At 40.3% G+C, this 24,298-nt stretch overlaps 1 protein-coding gene across 1 annotated transcript in view; it reads left to right on the forward strand.

The window, feature by feature from the left end:
* LOC128735582 (orexin receptor type 2-like) overlaps positions 1-24,298 on the forward strand; it is a 137,394-nt gene that overhangs the window by 31,238 nt on the left and 81,858 nt on the right. The window lies entirely within an intron of this gene.

Raw genomic sequence — 24,298 nt, forward strand, 5'->3', positions numbered from 1 at the left:
AATACGCGTCTCAGTGAAAATCGCAATTATTAAAAGGGATGTCTTCAATTTATTTCCCGTTTATTCGTAATGTAATCAAATTACTCCATATTTTTAGTTCGGCAAAGCAAATTGACAGGCATAATCCTAGTTGTCTTTTAATGGACATTAATTTTCTCATCTCCGGCAACAGAAGTTCTTTTTTACAGTCACTAGCAACCAAACTTAGCTCAATTTTTGTTAAATACGAAGCCCAAGTGAAAATTCTAAAGCCACTTGGTTTTACTTGAATTTTATAAAGGTTTTATTGCTGTATTAATCATTGCCTCTGCTTTTATTATGATATTGCGCAATACTAAGATGGTCAAAAGCGAGTCAAAACACATTAATAAACTTATAAACTATCTATGAGTGGGACGCAGAAATCGTAGCAATACGATATGAAGTACATATAAAACTCTGGTTCTATTGTGGTTACTTGTCAAACCGCAATAAATCTGTTAGTTTTATAGTGCTATTGAAATGGTAACATCCTGACCGAACAGATTTATTGCTACTATTTGGAAGAATATTGACTCAATACTGAAAACATTTTTTAATGCAAAACCATGTTGCCATATTCTGGTATATTTTTTAACTCGCCGATCAAAAAATCATCAAAGCAAAATGCGAGTTGCAGAAAGAAAGTTATTATCGATCCGTTTTTATATCACAGGACGCAGCTAAAATAATCTTGGCAGAAATTGGGATATAGTCAAATAAATATATTTATTTTGTTAAAATATTATACTAGTTTTCAAAAACTGCAAAATTTCGTTGGCGCGTTAATTTTATCCATCTATCATACCAATAATATGCATGATAAAATTCAATGCGCATATGCTGCACAACTACGGAAACTGCAGAAAATCAATTATTTATTCTATCGGATATTTTCGCTATAAACCAATCAATCAGGATGATCTGACCGTAAAAATTTAACTCTTCTTTAATGTTCAAGTTTACGAAGTTGGGTGACTGATTTAGCTTCTTTGCCAAGCAAGAGGCTTTAAACTTTATAGTTTTGTCGAACAAAGCGAAAAGCTTCCTTGAATGATGGCGATGATTGTTAAGCAGCAAAAACCATGATCGGTTTTATTGCTACTTTCAGCAAATCGTATTAAAACTTGAGTTGAGTTTATGGCCTGATTCTTATGGAGGTTACAAAAACCTTCTGCAGAGTGGGTCACTTGTCCGGAGGGCAGTTTTATTTTTATATCGCTCATCAGAAGATTCTAGTGGAGCTCATAGCTCATTAGCGGTTTTATGAAATTGGTTATGAGAACCACAAGAGGAACGTAATAAAAGTTGGGAAGGATGACTCCAAATTATATCAATTTAGCAAAATTTTTATTCTTTTTGAACTATGTTTTGTTTAATTTTCTCAAAGCCAATTTGAGACCAATAAATTTTATAGTAAGCAAAACAATTTGCATTGAATTTGTTTTATTTTTTGTTTCTAAACACCCGAAAATATTTTTAAAACAAACATTCATCCTAACAAAGGTTATCGGGCAATCACAGAAGGAATATAGTTTATACGTATTTTCAACCTCGAAACGAGTTTTTCGAAATTCAGAAATTCGCGTAAAAAAACCACGTAAATTACAAAATTCGCGTAAAACCGCGTGAATTCCGAAATTCGCGTAAAAATAGTCGCGTAAAAAACGACTTCAGTGTAATGTGAAAACTAAAGACGCTTAAAAGTATTCATGAAATGAGCTCAAAATATCTATTACTAGCTAATACTCCGGGTTTCTTTATCTCTTCCCAAATAACAATATGAGTTTCGTTGCATTCTTATTGCGGTTTCCATGACAAATTTTGGTCATAAAAGCAATCGTGAGAGTGTAATAAAACTGAAATTGTTATTTGGGTTAGCCACTTGTATATCTGTTATTGTAACAAAATTCTCATAATGCAAGAAACAAACCCCTTTTTGTTCATTTGAATGTGTTTACCCTTCATCAGCTCCCCCTCATGTTGTCCCCTAGCCACTTGTTAATCTGTGTTTTTTCAGTAATCCCTAAAAATCGACACAAACCCTTTTTTACATTTTTTAACCTCCCCCTTGTTAATGGCCACCTTATTTCCCGCTTTCATAAACCTCCTCTTGCCGTCTAGCCACTTGTGCAGGAGTATCCGTTCCCAATGCAAGAGAAACGCACTCTTTTGGTCATTTGAACCTTCCACCCCACTTGGAAGAGACCGCCTCCCACTTTTGTCAACCCCCCTGTGCTGATTATTTTATGTCAAAAAACATGTGTGCCAAGTTTAATGAAGACTTATCCAGCTTTTCCGAAGTTATTGCGGAATATAGATTCATACTCATGTTCCTCGACTCACATTCCCTGTTGCCTCCTTCCCAGTAAGCTCCTGCTTCTGTCGCGTAGCTGATTAGGCATTCGATTGCTCTATGAAAATCCCTATAACGGAAGCATATATCCCACCTCGGTTGAACCCTCCGATAACCCCTCCACACTCTTTCCTCAAAGTCGCTTGCAGAACTGCAATCGGTCTAAATGCAAGAAAAAACGCAATCCTTTTTACTTATTTCTACTTGCCCCCCCTTGTCGGAGACTCCCTGAACCAAGTTTGATGTAGAACCGTCAGTTATGGCGGGACACACATTCATACTCACATTTTTTGTTAATCATCCCCCCCCCTAGCTCTACAGTTATTTTTGTACACCAAGGAACTCAAAATCCCGAGGAAATCTTCGATTGGGCGCACTGAGACTGATTTTTCGGGTCGTGGTTTTTGGGATTGGGTATTCAGGAACGATTGTGCTTTTTTGGCGTATTGCGATAATGCTCTATCCGGCCAAAACACGTATTGTCCATCTGCATGATGTTTTTGATAGAAACGGAATCAAAATTTTCTTCAAACATTCGTCTGGTGCATCTTAATTGATAGCCAAACCAGAGGGCTTGTTGTTGAAGAAACCAAAAAAAGAAAGATGTCCTTCTGCGTCCATGAATTTGGCTGGTTTTCCACTATCTTGATTGCGAATAGTTGTTGGGCATCTTAGGATATGGTAAACAGTCGAAGCCGCAACATATTTGGAAGTTTGTAGAAGTGTACAACTCGCTCCAGAAATATTTCTTGTTTCGACACCATTTTAAGCAAAACTTGGCAAGCATAACCAAAGCAAAAAATATTGACAAAAAGAAGAGAGAGAGAGAGCTAACACATACATACTATCATTTCTCTCTAAGCTCGTTTGTTGTTGAGTATAGGGACATCGAAAAAATTCCAAAATTTTAGTTGTCACCCGTTAGTCCTCTCCAGTCAGCTCACCCTTCTGTCACGTAGACAATTAGGCATCTATTTGCTTTCTGAAAATCCCTATATCGAAAGAAAACTAAGCCTTTTTTCATAGATTGCTCCTCGGGCACCCACCCTAACCCCACCTCCATAAACCCCAGCCTTTTTATCACCCAATCTCTTACGCACAATCGATCTAAACGAAAGGAACGAGATACTTTTTATTTATCTGGATCTCCACCCCTAGATAGGTATCACCCGCCTCTTTTGTCAGTCCCAGTCTTTTGTCAGTATTGATTCCCTTATGTTAAGGAACATGTGTGCCAAGATTGGTGGAGAACGATCAAGGCGTTCTGGAGTTATGGCAGAACATACAAACATACGTTCACTTTTATATAGCTATATATTAGATTGTAGTGGAGCCAGTCCCGGTGTAGTGGTTAGAATTCGCGTCGAGGACCCGGGTTCAAATCCTAACCCCGCAGAAGTTCCGAATTACCCAAGCTATTAAAGTGAATATAATATAACAAAAAAAAAGAAGTTTGTAGCAATTTAAGGTTTTCTTCAAAATATTAGGTCAGTTGATTACACATAAAATGGAAATAAGAGCACGTGCATCCAGACACTAGCATCTAGAACACTGGAAACTAAGGTCGTATACCGACAGGGAAGAAGGTACACAGGCAAACGTTGAGTGTAGCAACAAGGAATAGCCTTGACAGTTTGAGCATTTGTTCCCATATCAGGGGAGGTTCTTGGTGGCTAGATGATTCCTTCACCAACCAGTGCACAGTTGTACTCCAGGTTAGAAGCGGCTCACGAGACTCGGTAGCGTGGCCCTAGTAAGGCAACCAAGACATTCTATGCCCAGCTGGTGACAACGTACGACAGCTGTTTGCTACTAGACGTCAAGATCGTCATCGGGGAAATGAACGCCCAGATCGCAACTTGCAACTTCTCCAGGCCTGGCAACGAGAAGCACTCTCATTTCCGCAGATATCCACAAGGCCACCTGGAGATCATCTGACTAACAAACATTGAATCAAATCGACCATATTCTCACCGATAATGGCTGGTTTTTCTCAACCATCACCAACATACGCTTCCTATGGAATGCGGTCATCGACTCGAATCATTACCAAGGAACACAACAGTGCTACTAGCTACGAGCGCGGGATAAGTTGACCACGATCCTGAGGAAGAAAAAGTGCTTGAAGAAGGACAAAGACCGCGAAGAGCTAGAACATATTCTGGGCTGAGACGCGCAAGTTCTATAAGAAAGTGAACCAATCTCATAAAGTATACACAGCGAAACCTTATACATATGGGTCATTCCACGGGAAATTTACAGTCAAAATTTTTTTTCTCTACGGAATATTTTTTTACGTTCTTTGTTAAAAAAAATCGACACGTACTGTTGGAATTCGCAAAATATGATTTTTTAAAGTATTGTAATCCGAAAAAATCACTATTTTTTAATTGCTGATTGTAAACATAGTTTGTAATATCAAAAAATGACTGTCTATCAGATGTGTTCACTATTCCACAAGCATTCAACATTGGTATACCATACCTCCTCTCGATTATTTTTCAATAGTTAAATAGTGCATTTTTATAAACAATTACAATTTTTTCAAAGTTGGAACTTTTTTTCTCGATTTTTTTATTTTAAAATATTTGCTGATCTTTCTCGAAGAAGCGTGCAAAATTTGAAAATGGAGAAATGAAAACTCTGGAAGTTATGAGTTTTTATGTCTCAGCGCGTATGTTAATGTGAAACGTGTCGTAGCCCCGCAAAGTCGTACCAGCAAAGTATCATCCTGCCACTTTTGTAACCTGAAATTTCAGCGCATCTGCTCTGCAATTGCGGGGCTCTTGCATTATCAAGGCACAACTTCTTCGGAAGTTTCCTTCTTACTCCATATCAGGTATGAAGCTTAAATCCTAACACGATCATTGGCTTTATTACCCAGGTAGTACCGAATTGGGGCACAGGAGTACAACTATCTGGCGCAACTCCATCAATGGGTATGAGTGGTCCGTAAACTATGATATAGCAATCGGGGCCTGCCACAAAAAACGATCATTAAAACTATCGCAGTGGCCTTTTAATCCAACGTCCTTCCGGCATACAAAAAAAAGTAGTGTCGTCCTTTTTTAATTGTCCTCGTCGAAGTTCCCTCTCCCCTGCGAGATTCGAAGTAGTCCGACAGTCCACCCGAAATCCGTAACACCCACCGCACTTGATCCCATCCATCGCGCCTTGTCGCCCTACCCGGAAAACTGTTTTCGTCCAAGATTTAATATAGCTCTTGTCGGGTTACACTATCATGTGCGACTTTGAAATCAATGAACAGGTGATACGCGTGAAATCGAAATTTGCAGCAGGCAGGGTGAAGATTTGGTCCGTTGTTGACGACTTTCCATGAAACAGACTTTCCACTAATCTACCGACTGGTGGTGACAGTAGATGGAAGATGACTTTAGAAAGCACTTTTTAGACGGCTTTCAGGGTAGTGATCACTCGCTTGTTCTCACAATCCAACATATTGTCTTTCTTATAGACCGGGCATCCTTCCACTCCTCCGGTAGTTGCTCTGTATCAATTAAAATAAATCAATTAATGTGAACTAATGCCTGTCTTGAAAAGTTCCACTCCATAGTTATCCTTTCCTGCCGCTTTGTGGTTTTTCAGCTGTTCGAAGGGGAATGCACATTACGGTCTTCCGCATGCACCTGCATTCAGGTGTTCATCGTAGTGCTGCATCTGCACCTTTAAATCACCGCACATTCGTGTATCAAAACGCCTCCATTCTTATCTCTGCATATTTCTCCCCGGGGCGCAATGCCCTTGCAAGATACGTTATGTTTATGTAAGAAACTTCCTACTATGATGAGAACGGCACAGCTGCTCGAGTTCCTCACACTCCTTCCGCTTATGGCGGGCAGCTCTTCCTGGAAGAGTCGGGTTTGTTGACTCCGCTTCTGTTTGCATCGCTCCATATTCGGATGGGCGGCTCAACGCAGCATTATTTAGTACTACTCGCGCTGTATTATTTTCATCCAATATCTATTGGCATTGCTCGTCCAACGATTGAATTCCGCACCGTCTAAGACGTTCTCCGCTACGCTGTTATTCTATTCTGTAGCTGTTGTTCTATTTGAAATGTTATAAATTTCAAACTGTAATAAAACCAGCATTTATTTTCCTGAATTGGAACAACCGCTTTTTCCAAAAAGGGATCGCAAAAGGAACAGGAAAGACATACCTAGTAACAGTTTTGTTATGTGCGGATACAACACACATTGCTTTTAAACTCAACCCCACACTCTTAGTAACTATTCGATGAATAGAGCAAACGGAAATTAAATAGGAACCAGGATATCGATTTAGATACATTTGGTAGCAATTTACAAACTCACCGAGCTGCAGTGGATTATGGCCGACGGGGTGGCTTTAGGTAGGACGAAACAGCATCGTTATTGTTTTCCGTTTTGCTTTCCACCGCGCGCGTAAGGTTGTCTCGCAATTGAATCTCCAAAAGAAGCGATTTTCGTTTCTCAGAAATGTTTCGTTTACGATCTTTCGCTGCAACAGTCGGTCTTTGAACAACCCATGGCTGGCAAGTGAAACCAAATAATCTCGAAAACAGCCTGCGGGATATTGCACAACTTTCGACGACACTGACTGGGATGTTATGAATCGACTTTTCTTTTGAACCAAAATATACGTCCAATTGATTGGAAATGCTTCCACTTGCTTTTAAGTGGAAAAACGTTTAGGAAACAGCTGGCACCATAGTTGGAAATAATTGAAAAGCTCAAAGCTCCTGGTTTGGGGACCAGTCGCTGCGAGCCACATGGAGATGCCATGACCCATGGCAAAGGATATGCGTTGATGCTTAGTTTAATGCTTGATTTAATAATGGTGCTTGCAGGAATCATAAACTAATGATACGTTCAAGTTAAAACCATCAACAGTTAGGCCGTGTGAATTGAGCTGTAATGAGACGCGCTTTTTCCGATATTAGGTCAAATGACATGAAATACCTAATCAATGTTTGGTAATGAAGCACAAAACCGGTGGCACGTACTGCGGGCAAATTTACTTTCCATTTCAATTAACAGTAGAGTGCTATTTATTCGCTTCGCACTGTAGCGATCGTTAGGGTTAAACCGAATCGCAATCATTCCATTGGAATGGCATGCCCCGCGACAGTCCGTCCTCTCCTATATTGGATATGTTGACACAGCTAAAAAGTAAAGCAGCGAATGAAAAAGTTTGGATCATGTACCTTATGGCTTCGAAACACAGAGAAAAAATCTGCGGTTAGAAAGCTCAACGATTTGTTAAGGCACATGAAATTAGTATTTAGTATTCAACGGATATGTTATCATAGCTGAGCAATGCTGTTGATTACGACAAAACTTCGCCATAATTTAAAATTAATCAGAAAGCAGTAGGACTTTTTATCTGTGTAGTATAATACCAGTGCTGCCCCTGTATTTCATGCTAGCTTACGTGCCAGTAAAATTTAATTTAAATTCTAATGGAGTCCGCGACGGCTACGTGTTTTGTTGTCAAGTAATGAGTTCTAACAACTCTTGCTATAGTGAAGGCTTTCGTTTGGTGTGGAAACGAAACTCCTGAGGACCTTTCTGAGGGTGGGTTTACCAGATGGACATCCGCGCACTGTCTGTACTTAGCTGTAATTGCATTTTGCACGAACGAGGCTTTCTTTGTTTCTTTGTTCTAAATATGATAAATAATCTGTTGTAATAATTTAAAAACTTTGCTAGTCATTAAGATAATGGCTTATGACTAAAGTAACTATAGTAATATACTTAATCTACCAATAATTAACACATTATCAAGATTGTTCAATTTCCAATGTCGTAAAGCGTAAAGTCATCACACGAAATTACGCCGATTCAAGGCAATTTACAAACATGCAATGAATCTACGTTCCGGTAATCTCGTTTCGTGTGCTTGTCTGTTGTAATATGTTAGTCTAAAACTTGTCCCAACTTAATTGAAAAATATCATCAATTTACGTTCACGCCACAGAATCACTCTTTCCAACGCTCCATCGGAGCAGTAGATCCTTGTTCAGGTGTAGTCTTCAAGCGAACGTATGATAATTTGATTGGTGCGAAAGTAAACTAACCGGATGTGAACACCCTAGAGTTTGTGCTCGGATGTCTAACCTAGCAGTAGTGTTGAAGCTTTCCACTCGCGCCACAAGAAAAACATTATCCAGCTAGAAACGACCGCACGTGACTACAGCAGCGACTTTCCGATAGGTACGTAATGTTACCACCGGAGGATGCGACGACAAAGCGAATCTGCTGCGAAAAGTGGAGAAAACCGGCCTTTTGTGGTAAGTGTACGAACGGTCGGTTCCATTTAGCTGCCAATGGAACACAACCAACCAACGATAGACACGGCAGACATATTCAAGGAAAATTAACTTGCCACTTCCCGTGCGTCAGCTAACGAAAAACATGCTATTATTTTGATCGTTGATCCAGGATTACGTTATATTTGCGACCTGGAAATGTCATCACATCCGCCCATCGGTGTCCACGGCAGCCTAGAGTGAATGATAGGCCCATTATTGTTGCCTCCGGCAGAAGACTCCTTAACAACTGCTCAGCTGCTATTGGCAGGAATTACATATATTGATACAGAATTTATCTTACTTTAGGGGACTTTAACATCAACACATAGTGCTGAAAAATATGACACACAGAATACCGAAAGTATTACCTACACTTGCTGTCTAATTTTTGAAATCAGGATGCAGGAACTGTAGGTTATGCGATTAAAACTTTATCTTCCAACCCGGATACGTCACACAACAAAGGACCAAAACCGATTTACCTTCCGCAACAATTTCAATACAACTTTCTAACTCGATTAAACCCGTCCAACGTACGTATCTACTTAGATTTTTTCGATTACATTACAGCGTTCCGGCGATTTAATAAAAGGAAACGAACAAGAGAGTGGCTCTGAAAATTTGCTGCTATAATCCGATTTTGATAACTAACTTAGAATCGATTTTGTGGTAACTGACAAATAGTTTTGAAACTTGGAAAGTGAGTTTTGACTCTACGCCATCCTAATTGACTTCATGTATTCTGCCGAATAGAATACGAACTATAGCACAATCCGGATAAGTTTGCATAATGTAGAATGTTTCAACATGCTATGTATGCACAAGGTTGATAATCATACATTGTTCAGTGAATTACAGAGAAACATCTATTTAAACAGTATTAAAAACCCAATAATCTATGGTGACATGTTAAATACCCAAAGAAACCCTTTTGAGTTCTTATGCAATTGAACCACATATCTGAAACATAATTATGTGTATAACCGAGAACAAATTGGAAATGATTTCCTTTTACTTCTATTATGTCTAGTAAAAGTTTTTTTACTTAAAGTTAAAGTAAAAAATAGTAGAACTAAGGCTGTGAACGATTTCGCGAAATTTTTAACTTTTTAGTTAATACTTGACAATTCGATGGTTATTTCTCCTCGAGTGGTTAAAATCAGTTCAGAATGCGAACCACTTCGTATTTAACAGATTGATAGTTGACCAAACTCGTGTTTTTAGCAGGCTTGGCATACACTTTTCGCTTCGATTTTGCTCGTTTGATTATTGCATCTCAGCCAAGCAAAATTTGAACAAGTGATGTATGGGGCGTTTGTAGAATTTGTAATAATCTACAATATTGCTGAAGTAAGCATTACTGTGCATTTTGAATTTATGGCGCTATAAGGCTGCTACCCTCTTGGTAGCAAAAAGAGCGCTCTTTTTGCTATCAACGGCATTGCTACCCTACAGCGCCGTAAATACTAAAGATAAAACTTTACTTTCTTCAACAATATTATAGATAATTATTAGCTCTACAAATGCTACATACACCACTTTTTCAAATTCTGCTTGGCTGAGGAGCAGTAATCAAAAGAGCAACATCAAAGCGAAAAGTGTATGCCAAGCCTGGTTTCTAGTCTTTTTGACCTTGAAATGCGGTCAGGCATATATTAATATTTTTTTGAAACGATGGTTCTACAATTGATGAAGGGACGGTAAGGGAAAGTAATGAAGAAGGATTTTTCGGGAATGGAGGGGAAAGAGTGGAAAGGGGGGGGGGGGGTAAACACGAGTTTCGTCAATTTCATAGGAACGGAGCCTTTTTCCGAAGACCCGCGCTGAGATACGCGGACTAACACGCTTACGGACGAACAACGTCACACGCAGTACCTTGCAAGTCGTAAGGGCCTGCATAGTGTCGTCTAGAGATGGTCGGGTATGAAAATTTCAATACCCGAACCCGACCCGTACCCGATCAAGAAAAAAATTAAAAACCCGAACCCGCAAGTTTATTATTTTTTATACCCGAACCCGACCGCAACCCGACGGGTACGGGACGGGCCCGGGTACCCGACTATCTTTAGTGTTAAATGTGGTCAATACAGATACCCGACCCGAGCCGTACCCGGTTTCAAAAACAAAAATTAAGAACCCGTATCCGACCCGAACCCGCAAATTATTTTTTTTTTCAATACCCGAACCCGACCCGAACCCGGCGGGTACGGGTACGGGTGCGGGTTTCGGGCAAATTTTCCGCTACCCGACCATCTCTAGTGTCGTCGTCCTGAAAGTAAAAACGAGTTAGATCAAAACTTCTCGGTCGGTGGTCTCTACAATAGGTGGAGGAAGAGGCACAATTTGTGTCTAAAAATAGCCCAACCCATGTCGCTACGGTTAATAAGGGGGTTTTAGCAGACTCCTTTTGTCCAGTGCCTCTGTGGTTCACAGGTACAGGTACACCAACGAGCCACATGCCCTGGCGGGTGTTGTGGGTTCAAATCCTGTTATAATCTCAGATTATAGCTTGGTTCGACCCATGCACCTTCCAGCATTGGACAAAAGGTAGGAGTCACAAAGACAACTTGTTAAGCGTAACTACCTATTACCCCCCCCCCTTCCCCTCTTTCCTTTCCCCTCCTTCCTTTCCACTCTTTCCCCTCCATTCGCAAAAAATCCTTCTTCATTACTTTCCTTACCGTCCCTTCATCAATTGTAGAACCATCGTTTCAAAAAAAAAAGATTGATAGTTGTTTTACTCAATGAGAGCATATATAAGGTGAGGATGAAGATATGTTTCTATAACAGCGAATTTATTTACTCAGTCCAGGTTGGAATTAGATGAATTTTTGGTGTTCATTTGCTCCTATTTGATAGATAAAATTTATCTCATTTCATTTCAGCTTGAATAAATAAATTTGTTATATGTTAAATATCCATACATTGGTAAAAAAAATTTAAAGAAAAATCAGTGAAACACATCGAAGCTCTTTCCACACCTGTGACATATCTCATTGGTTCTCCGAAGCGAACCATCGAACTGTCAAAACTAACCAATGTCCCGAGCAGGGTTATTTTCGAAAAACCATCGAATTGTCAATTTTTAACCAAAAAGTTAAAAATTTCGCAAAATGGTTCACAGCCTAAAAGGAATTCATTTCCAGTTTGTTCTCGGTTATTCGGAAGTTCTACTAAGACGCTCGGAAATCGATTTAGGACACGGCAAAGAACAAAGAAACGATTAATGGATAACGATGGCAAACTTGATACTTGGAATGTCCGGAAGTTCGGACTAAGCACGGACTCGAGCTGGCTTGCTTGACAGGTGATTGGTTCGACGTGTGGAAGACAGCTGGTTCGATGCCGAATGCTAGAAAGTAACAGATTACAGATGAAAAGAACTAGGCCAGGAGTGGCAGGCTCGCTACCCGTCAGAACAGAGAAAAGTGTAGAGAGACTAGAGCAGCGGCATGAAGAACTCTCCGTTTAAAAAAATTGAATACGACGAGCACGTGCTCGCCAGCGCAAAGGACCGATTCGTCAGTAATGACAAACGAAGTTCCTACAAAACATTGAGGCACAAGAATTTCGCGTTACCGAATCATCTATGACAAGCGAACGGTCGTGACTTCGTGTGTAGTCACCCCATCGGCAGGCAATCATGTTTTCGCTGCCAACATCTTGTGTGTGCGAAAATGAGATAGCATGTCAGCACTGCGTTTCACTCAACTGCCAGCAGTCTGATTTGGGCCCGCTGCCAAATTTTGAGCCCAGGACATGCTGTCGCTGACGTTAACTACAGCTCGTTATAGAGATGTCGATGGGGTGTGTGTAGTAGAATTAGGTCTTTTCATGTCAAAGTGACCATGAGTTTTTTCTCTTATTCTCCTCATTACTCTTCCTTCGTACTGAATTCTATATTACTACAATGAAGCATCTAGACAGTGCAACAAGTCACTCTTATAGTTTAACGTACTAGTCGGTCCTGCCAGGGATGGCTATAAGGCCATTGCAAATCTTTTTCAAAGTTTTTGTCAACCCCCCCCCCCCCCTTGGAAATTGGCTTGAAAAATCGGGGGGCAAAAAAATAATTTGTTGGATATGAGTTAAATTTTTTTATAAAATCAATTGTCTGTGGGCTCTACAGCTTAAAAAACTCGAAAAACGAGTGTACGAGTTGAGTTAACGCTTCTAGCACGAAATAGAAATGGAAGTTCAAACAGTGAAATTTCCGAAAATCGGTCAAAAAATTTTCTTTCGTTTTTATCTTTTTGTTTGTAGATTTTTGCATGAAAAATAACAACGTATTTATTAAAAGCAGGAATAGATTTGATTTTCACGTTTAAACTTTAAGTAAAAATGCCTAAAATCCATATTTTTTTTGCTCGATTAAAAAATTCTCTTTGTTTTTTTTTTTTGTACCCCCACCCCTTCAGTGGCCCAACACCGGAGGGACAAAAATTTTTTTAAATATTTGTAATGGCCTAATTAGAGACAGTACTAGCATGAGGAACGAGGTGGGTAAAGCAGAGCAAGCATGAAAAGAACGGTAAACCCAATACACACAAGCACGCATGAACAGTTAATAGGTCTATCCCTATGGAGCACCACCAGCAGAGAGCCGGGGTAGCTCGGTGCTGTTTCAAGCAGTCGTCTCCATCCAACTCGATCTTGGGCCACTCGTCGCCAATTTCCCAATCGTCTCAGAGAAGTCGCAAATCACTTTCGACCTGGTCGAGCGTCTTGATATTGAGACAGAAACAGGGGGGTGCCGGAGGGGTTGTTGAAGAGAACTGTTTTCGTTGCACTGCCACTCGGAATCCTTACGACGTGTTCGCCCTGCCGTAGCTTACCGACTTTCACCAGATGTACGATCGGAATGTCTCCAAGTAGTGCCTGTAGTTCGTGAATCATACACCTTCGCCACTCTTCGTTTTCAATTTGTACTCAGCCAAATAGCATCCGCAACACCTTCAACTCGAACGCGGCAAAGGCGGGCGTGTCCTCCGTGAGCAGAGTCACAGAATCAAGTCCATAAACAACCAGTCTAATAGTGGTTTTGCACATTATCAACTTCATACGGCGACGAATGCTTTTTGATCGTAGCGTTTTGCGACGGGCAAAGTAGGCCCGATTTCTCACTTGAATCCTCCGCTGGATCTCCTTACTAGTGTTGTTGTCGTCAGCGGTTCCAAATACACGAATTCATTTACCACTTCCAGTTGGTCGCCGTCAACGGTTACCGTCCGTAAGAGGTGCACGCGTTTTGCTGCTTTGAACCTCTTCCACTCATGTCATTTCGAAGAGACGTTTAATTTTAATCTAATCCTCCAAGATTCCACTATCAGTATAATGCGTAGATTACCTCCACATAGGAATGCTCCTGGCTTTGATATCATAGTCATCTGCGAAGGCGTTGGCGACCAGTAGTGTAAATAGTACCTCTCGTTTCAAACACCCCCCCCCCCCCCGCCCCCTTCCCCCAGGGGGTGATCTTGAACAGCATGCACGATAAGCCATCACCTTTTCTCAACGTTGTACTTCCGACATTTCTGCAAGGTCTGTCGGATGGTAAAAATTGGGTTTGCAGTTGCACGAGCCCTATCAAGCCCGCCTGATAATACCCCACGAAGCCTTGTAAGCAGCATTTACCAACGTTATGCCACGATAGTTGCAGCAGTCGAGCCGATCACCCTTTTGTAGATGGGATAAATCCATCCTCCCATTCCTCCGGTAGCATCTCCATCGGTTGTATAACATTTCGCCGAAGACCATATCGCGGAGTACCGTTTCGCGGAATACCATTTCGCGGAAAACATTTTCGCGGAAAGTACTATTTCGCGAAATGTACCAAAACGCCGAAAACCCTTTCGCGGAAAGGATTATTCCGCGGAAAACCGTTTGGGGGAAAGAAACATTTCGCGGAAAACCATTTGGCGGAAAATATTGTTTCGCGGAAAACCATGTTAGTAGCAAACGTTTCCTAGATGATTCAGGGCGAGCCGGCCGCAGGCAACGGCGAGTGTTCGCCGGTGACCCGCCGTCGGAAGCGCCGGCCACTGCGGGGGGGCAGCCCCCCTGCAGAGATCACATCTGTTTAGGTCTATTCGTTTTCCTAGGTCTACTGACCTCTAGTCAGTTTTCCCTAGTCCTCGCATCAATTTAACTTTCGCTGAATACAAAGCGGCGAAGCCGCGTTTTGCGGTTTCCAAACTGAATGAGCGGTGGTTCTCTGCCAAATAGTACTTTCGGCGAAAATTTTTTCCGCGAAATAGTACTTTCCGCAAAAACGTTTTCCGCGAAATGGTACTTTCCGCGAAAATGTTTTCCGCGAAATGGTTTTCCGCGAAACAGTATATTCCGCGTTATGGTCATCCGCGAATTGGGTTTCCGCGAAATGGTATTCGGCGAAATGTTATACAATCTCTCCATCTGCTAAATCTTGAAATTAACCCAGTGTAGCGCCATTGTCAGCGTTTCTCGGCCATATTTAAGAGGTACTGCTGGTGGGCGGTCCTTACCAGCGGCTTTCTTGGCCTTCAGTAATTCGATTTGTCGTTTGACTTCTTGGAGATCAGGTGCTGGGATATTACTATCTTGCATGGGCATTTCTAGGGGCCGTTCCGCCTCCTTTTGCAACTTCGCCATTGAGGTGTTCATCGTAGAACTGCTTCCATCTGTCGACCACTTCGCGCTCGTATGTGGTCAGATTACCTGCTTCGTCTCTACACATGTTTCGGTGTGTAACCCTTACGAGTTTGGTTCAACTTCTCGTAAAACTTGCGCGTGTTATTAGCTCGGAATAGTTCCCAGTAAACCATTAGGTTTGTATATCTTGATTGCAACTGAGAAATACGACGTCATATCTGAACGAAAAAGTTATATTTCACGCCAGATAAGAGCATATATGTACCAAAGTAGAGGCAATATACGTGCGAAAATTTTGACGATTATTTTTAATTCTATCTTGCATTTTATACAGCGGTTTTTATAACACGCAACTTAATACTCCTGAATATATAACTTAACTTAATATTGCAATCATCTGTACTGCTTTATAATTCACAGTCATGAGTTGTATATGAGGACACGCACGACTGCAAAACAACTTATTGACATGCTCGAATTATTATACAATTCCAATGTAAGGAGTGATAGTTCGTCCTTTTCAACCAAAAAACGACAACTCTGCGGTCAATATTCGACCTCAAATATCAGGTTAACAACTGTGAGTAATTCTGCACCAATCAGTTCATTCTCAAATCAAGTTCTCCCTGTTGCACACGTTTCGGTTAGAGATGGCTTGGACAGTTACATTGAATCGGCAACAAAGGTTAACGACTTTTCTGACACCAGTTTAAAATCGTTGATTTCTAAAAAATCTCGTAATTTCACAACTATTGGTTTTCATAATGCTCGCAGCCTACTGAACAACATTGATAATTACCGTGCATTTTTCGAAAATACAATGATATCGGTTCTTGGAGTAGTAGAAACTTGGCTTAAGCCTGGAAACACTAACAGATCAATATCCATAAGCAACTTTAAAATTGTACGATCTGATCGCCTGAGCAGTACCAAGACTCGTGGGGGGGGAGTTGCATTTTACTTAAACAAATCAATGAAATATTCTGTTCTTTCTAAATCTCAAAAAGGTAGCGAAGTAGATTATCTTTTTATTAAGCTTACTAGTTTAAAAACTGTTTGCGGGATAATATACAAACCACCTAACATTCCTAGTTCTAGTCTAAACGAAATCTTCGAAATAATTGTTGAGCTATCTTCGTGTGAGCCGAATATCTTAATCATGGGCGATTTAAACATTAATCTGCTAAAATTTGCTGAACCATCCGTGACAAAGCTGCTGAAACAGCTTGATACGGTGACTTTTAAACTAGTGCCCTCCCTACCCACATGTCATCGACCCAACTGCCCAGAATCTTGGATTCATTTAGTAGCGGGTAACTGTACTTTTAACATAAAAAATTTGTATCAGTCTTCATTTGGAGGTATTAGTGATCATGATCTAATCTGCTTCGATTATAGAATAAAAAGCCAATATTCCGCTCCCGAATATCATTGGACTCGTGAATATGGCAAAATTAATTACCACAAGTTTGCGCAGGATCTACGTAATGCCGATCTCTCTGTAATGCAACAATACAATGATGTAAATGATAAATTAGCTATTTTGAACGACACCCTTTTATCCATCATCGATCAACACGCTCCCTTGCGAAAGAAAAAGAGCATCGATCCCAAATGTCCTTGGATCACTCAGAATTTAAATGTGTTATTTAAAAACAGATTGGATGCATATAATTGCTGGAAAAGAGATAAGCAATGTCTTAGTAAGTGGAACAATTTTACGCGGTTAAGAAATATTGTAAATCGTGAAGTAAAAAAATCCAAGCAAGAATTTTTCACTTCCCATCTTAACCCTGAACTTTCAACAAACAAACTTTGGAGAAATATCAAACAGCTGGGTCTTAAGGAGGCGTCTTCTAGAGCTGGTGGCGGGGACGTCAGTGCGTCATCGCTTAACACGTACTTTGTTTCTCAACTTAATCCCACACAACCTTACGATTTAACTGCAGAGATAAGTCAGGAAAACTTTTCTTTCAGATGTTTATCTCAAGACGAAGTGTTAACCGAATTCAATTCGGCCACATGTGATTCTGCCGGAACTGATCAAATTCCATTGCATGTTCTAAAAAAGACACTTTGTGTCACGCTGCCTTTTATTACCGACCTGTTCAATTGTATATTAACTACGTCATGCTTCCCTTGTGACTGGAAAATTGCTCGCGTTGTTCCTATTGCAAAAAATGAGAATCCTTCCACCGAGGCTGATTATCGTCCAATCAGCATTCTTCCCGCTCTCTCAAAAATCTTTGAAGGTCTAATAGCAAAACAACTGAATAACTATTTAGTGCAAAATAGTCTGCTGTGCCCTCTCCAGTCAGGATACCGTAAGCACTGCAGCACAACCACAGCGCTCATCAAAATCGAAAATGATATTCGATGCGCGTTGGATCGAAAGTTTGCTACAGTTATGGTGCTCCTTGATTTTAGCAAAGCTTTTGACTCAATCAACCATGCTTTACTTTGCATAAAGTTAAAGCGCATATTCTCACTACAAGACTGCGCTATTAAGCTCCTTCATTCATATCTTTCCGGCCGATCACAATACGTTGAGCTCAACGGCATAAAATCAGACTTGGCTACCGTAACAAGCGGAGTCCCGCAAGGATCAATTTTAGGACCGCTTCTGTTCTCGATGTTTATTAACGATCTTCCTGAGCAATTGCTGTACTGCAAATTTCATCTTTATGCTGATGATTTTCAATTGTACCTTCCCGGAAAAAGTAATGAAATCGACATTCTCGTAAATAAAATCAATATGGACATAAAGAAAATTATGGATTGGAGTAACTCAAATGGTATTCGATTAAATGCTGCTGCGTGTGCAATCCGATCTTCGCAGGCAGCCCAAAAAATTTTGGAATTTCGTCAACTCTAAGAGGAAATGTTCTGTAATCCCTTCCAACGTGTACTACGATGACGTCGAATCAAGTTCAATCCCTGCCTCTTGTGAGCTGTTCGCGAAGTTTTTCGCCTCCGTTTTTGCTGATGGAACTGCCTCTGACGGTGATGCTGATATTGCGGCTGCGCATGTCCCGGCCAACTTGGTGGATTTGAGTTTGTTTAACATGACTACAGATCTGGTGATAACTGCAACCAAGAAATTGAAGCGCTCCTTCTCTGCAGGGCCTGACGGTATTCCCGCCGTAGTTTTAAGTCGATGTATAGAAGTTTTGGCGAATCCGTTGTGTTCAATTTTTAATAAGTCTTTCGAACAAGGTAAATTTCCTGACATTTGGAAACAATCGGATATGTTTCCGGTATATAAATCTGGCGATCGTCATAATGTACGGAATTATCGCGGAATAACCAGTCTCTCTGCGGCATCAAAGTTGTTCGAAATTATCGTGAGTGGTGTAATACAGTCCCGCACTAAGAACTACATTTCAACGGCTCAACATGGCTTCATGCCTGGTCGATCGGTCTGTACTAATCTGGTGGAATTCACTTCGATGTGCATTTCGCAAATGGAAAACAAGAAACAAGTTGATGTCATTTATACAGACTTAAAAGCTGCTTTCGATCGAATTGACCATGTAATACTTTTGCGGAAGCTTTCCCGACTTGGTGCTTCCCAACAAATGGTTGAATGGCTAAAATCCTATCTCAGCGGTAGAGTGCTACGAGTCAAACTTGGATCCAGTATTTCATCGGAATTTACTAATATATCTGGAGTCCCTCAAGGCAGTAATATGGGTCCTTTGCTTTTCCTACTGTTCTTTAACGATGCTGCGTTACTGTTGGGTGTTGGCTCCAAGTTAGTGTATGCTGATGATTTAAAACTGTTTGCTACCATAAGTAATAAAGACGACTGCTGCCGCTTGCAAGTTATGCTTGATGTGTTTGTTGGCTGGTGCAAACTGAACTGGCTTATAGTCAGCGTTGCAAAATGCGAAGTGATGAGCTTTTATCGCATCAAAAACCCGATAAACTTTAATTATATTATCGATGGTACTGAGCTGCGCAAAGTCCAACAAGTTAATGACCTCGGTGTCTTACTGGATACTAAACTGACATTTAATTTGCACCGTGAAACAATTATCTCTAAAGCATCCCGGCAACTTGGATTTATCTCCAAGATAGGGAGAAACTTTAAGGACGCCCACTGCCTTAAATCATTATATTGCGCCCTAGTTCGACCGCTTCTGGAGAACTGTAATCTGGTTTGGTTTCCGAAGCAGCTTACTTGGACCATACGAATTGAACGCGTACAAAGGAGATTTATTAGACTTGCTTTGCGTCATCTCCCTTGGCGAAATCCAGAAAATTTGCCACCCTATGGAGATAGATGTCGTCTACTTGATCTCGACACACTGGAATACAGACGAAAAATGCAGCAGGCGATATTTGTAGCTAAAATGCTTAACGGGGAAATTGACTGTCCACAATTGTTATCCATGCTCAACTTCCGGGCATCGCAACGAACGTTACGCTCAACGGGACTACTGCAGACACAGTTCCATCGGACAGCATTTGGATCTTGCGAGCCAATGACTGAGTGTATAAGAACGTTTACAAAAGTGGAAGAGTTGTTTGACTTCGACGAACCATCGCGCGTGTTTGCAAGAAGATTAAAAAGATCAAGCTTATTACTTTAAGATTTTTATTCATGTAGACTATCTTCTGTGTCAGATGAATTACTAATAAATAAATAAATAAATAAATAAATAAATAAATGCTGGAAAAACTCAAGCAATCATTTTCAGAACAAAAAGAATGATTTTTGATGAAGTTGCTCAAGTTATGGTTGGAAACGAGATTATTCCCTATTCAGCGGTTGTCAAAAACTTGGGCATACTCATGGATAGCTATATGAAGTGGGATGCTCAAGTAGCAGCCGTGTGTAAGAAAGTTTATGGGTCTATGCATTCATTAGTAGCACTACGTCATTACACTCCACAACCTATACGTTTACAACTAGCTAGAACTCTTATTGTTCCTTTGTTCGAATATGGTAGTGTCCTGTTTGCAAATGTATCTAACGAAAATTTCGAAAAACTCAAGTTGGCTTTTAATTCCGTCACTCGTTACGTCCATAACATTCGCCGTTTTGATCACATTTCAAGCTTTCAAAACTCATTGGTTGGGTGTACATTTGAAAATTTTCTCAACTTCCGAATATGCACTCAAACATATAAAATATTGTTTGATGGGCCAACTTATCTTTCAAACTTTTACTCATTCTCCCAATCAAATAGAACAAACAATCTTTTGCTAACCAGTTGTGTAACTGATGCTGGCAGGAAAGCCTTTCGTCACCGTAGTATCTGTCTCTGGAACCGTCTGCCGAGCGTGTGCAAAAGTGCTAGAAGCTACGCCGTCTTCAAAATATCATGTAAAACATTCCTCTCAGCAGAAAACTGATTATTATTAGAACTGATTGATTATTAGCAGAAATCACACTGTACGCAAAGTTTGAAAACCATTATAAGGTTACTTGTGTTACGTGAATATGTAGTTAAAATAAATAAATAAATAAATAAATAAATAAAATTGACATGAAAACGATTTAATGTTAACTTTCTATTACGATCTTGTGTTATCTGGGTTGTTCTATTTCTTCACGATCACTGTCCTCCTTCTAGCGCTTTCAACTCCTCAGAATCGTCAGTATCAGGCCAAGTTCTCCCTAGTGACAATGCGCAGATAATTTTTCCACGATATTTCTTAACTCTTGTTGGTATTCACCACCAAATCAAACATTTCGTATACTTCTGGGCTGTTCACCTAATCGCGAGGCAGCGGCCTCTCCGATAGCCGAACGTATTTTGCCCCAACCGTTTTCGTGGATTGAAGCACCTAACTTCCTCGGAAGAAGCATTCGCGCGTAGTATTTTCAACCGAGGAGGACGGCTTTGACGTGTCTGATATACGGTAGGCAGTTTTGAGCGTACATACATATGCTACTACTAGGTGATGGTCAGTACCAATGTCTGCACGCCGAAGGAAACGTATGTTCGTGATGTTGGAGGAGAACCGCCTACTTATGAGAACGTGGTTACGTTGGTCAGGTGATCTCCAGGTGGCTTTGTGGATATTTTTGCTTACGAAAAGGTGCTTCAGATCACCAGGCCTCAGAAAGCTGCAAATAATATACATCGCTGGCCATTATTGTTCGTGTGCAGGCTGTGAGGTTCTATCACTGGTCTATACATGTCTTCCCTACCGACCTGTGCGTTCATATCTCCGATGGTGATCTTGATAGTCGTTGGATACAGCCGTGCGTACAACGCTTCATTCTCATCGTTGGGTCAACCGCCCTGCGGGCAGCGTATGATGCTGTAATTGAAGAAACGGTGCTTTATCCCCAATAAACACATTCTCTCGTTGATCATCTTTCTGTTTACCACGCGATCTGTATTCTGCTCAACATTACAACGCCCGTTCCTAGTTCGTTGGTAGTACCACCGCTCTAATAAAACTAGGCCTATGCGCCGAGGATATTCCAAACCAGGGCCCGGCGTCGTCGAAACAAATAAATGAAACTGACCTTCTCTTACATTCGCTTCATACATGAAGTGACTCGCTTCGTTTATTGAACTGAACGCTTCAAGCAAGCTTCAGTTGAAGTTGGTGGCTGTTTCAATTGACGACGGCAGAAAGTCAGGCACGAGTTGTCGACATTGACAAGGCTACCTTTAATATGCGTTGCATTGTAGGAATTGTTACTCAAATTCAATTCATTTGCATTCATAGTTGCTGGTCTTCTTCTGAGTATTTGATAGAAAAGTACTAATGAAAAGTTGAAACTGATCGTCATGACGAAGTGAAACCTGTTTTGCTGACACTAACTGAAGCTAGTTTGAAACTGAAGCGGTGCTGCTTCTGTAGAAACCGAAGCTTCACTACTTCATTTATGAGTGACGCTATGCAATTGAAGGTGACGTTGTAGGGCCCTGTTCCAAACCTCCTCTACTTTGTGACTAATTTCCTGCAGAGCTACGAAGCCGAGTTTCCAGGTTTCAAGCGTTTCAAGGAGTTGCTGGATAAGAGGCTTAGCGCCACTATGGGTCATATTTCATACCTGCAGGTACGCAAGGTACCGATGTTCCAGCCGGCATTATCCAGCTGGCAATTTAGTCCAAAATCTTCCTGTCAAAGCTTCCTGTCACTTGGTTATTGCCTTCCATGCTGGCAAAGATTAGATATTTTGATTCGTACTCAGGGCCTATATCTCTGCTCGCAGTAGATAGTCGTTCTTTATGACCTCTTGATTGTTTGTGCAAACAGAGCGGTCATGCTAAGGTTGACGCAATCCCTTATAGAGAACGGAGGCAGCCGAAATATTGACCCTATTGGAAAGTAAGGAAATATCAGATACGAAGAATGATTTGCCATGCGACGATATTATTTTTGTATGACTGCTTTAATATTAATAAAATTGCTATTGCTGACAAGTGTCACCCTTATATATTCAGGTACCTAGAAGAATAACACGACCACCGTTTGTGTCCTAAGCATTTTATTCATTTCGTTGTGTCATCTCGTGGTCTTACCATCAGCAGGTATCAGCTTACCATACTGTTGTGATTATACCGTACTCAGGCGTTACTGGCAACGTTCCTAATGATTTAGTTTACACTCTTGCTAAATTAGGCTAAGGTAAAGCCTAAAGCACAAACTGGCTTTAACCCTTTATAAGGCCGCGGCAATTATATTGCCACTAACGAAAAATAGTTGTTTTGCGTCTATAATGACATCAATATAATTATAGAAGCAAAATAAAAAATTTTTGTTGGTGGCAATATAGTTGCCACTGCCTTATAAAGGGTTAACAGAGTTGCTTTTGGATCTAAAGAGTTTTTCATAGAAATTCAACAAAGATCAGTTAGACCAATGATAAGGGGAGGGTGGTCGCAAATTCCCTGAAGTTCATAATTTTGGTGGATTTTAGAATAATTTGGAGAGAATTTCAATTTTCTATTGTTAAATATATATTTCTTAACAGTTTTATCTACGATACAAAATTAAAATTTAGAATGTTGGTGCAGAAATTACAAGTTCCGTTTTGAGCAGACCAATAAGGTTCAAGTGCTTCAGAACCTTTTTCTTCTTTTGTTTAAGAAACTCGTAACAAACCATAGCATTTTAACAAACTTTCGCTGTTATTATCTGCTGCTATTGTCACTGCGAGTATTTTTAAGGACGGTAAACAAAACACCACTATTCTAGAAACATTTTCCGCTATTAAAGGAACATTGTCACTACTGTAGGAGCACAGACAAATGTCAGGAAAATCAATAGGTATTTTAAATATGACAACCAACAAAATGGTACAATCTTGGTATGTGTTTAATCATACACATTATCATATCATATAGTTCAATTATCATATAGTTCAATTGAAAACTGATAGATTGAGCATTCAAATTGTCTTTAAATAATATCCCCCGACATCGTCCCACTATTACAGGAGCAGCTACCCCACTATTTTGTTTCCAAATGATATTCAAAACTAATCCCTAGCGTTGCTAAAGGCTTTGGTCTAGGGTAGATGCTCCAGTAATGGAGGAATTATGTCGGGGGATAGTGTGTAAAGACAATTTGAACGCTCAATTTATCAGTTTCCAATTGAACTACATGATAATATGATGCACCATAGTGTTGGCTTTAAATACATACCAAAATTATACCATTCATCTGGTTAATATATCTCAAATATTGCTTTTCCTGACATTAGTATGTGCTCCTAAAGTAATGGTAATGTTCCTATAATAGTGGAAAATTTGCCTATAATAGTGGAATGTTGTTTACCGCCTTAGCAACGCTTGCAATGAGCATGACAGCAGGTGGATAACAACGTAAGCTTGTTAAAATGCTATGGATTGTTACGAATTTCTTAAGCAATTGCACTCTATTGGACTGCTGATAAGGAATTTGTAATTTTTGCACCAACATCTTGAATTTTAACTGTGTATCTTAGATAAAGCTGTTAACAAATATATATTTAACAATAGAAAACGGAAATTATTTCGAAATCCGCC

This window comes from Sabethes cyaneus, chromosome 2 (assembly GCF_943734655.1).
Source record: "Sabethes cyaneus chromosome 2, idSabCyanKW18_F2, whole genome shotgun sequence".
NCBI lineage: Eukaryota > Metazoa > Arthropoda > Insecta > Diptera > Culicidae > Sabethes > Sabethes cyaneus.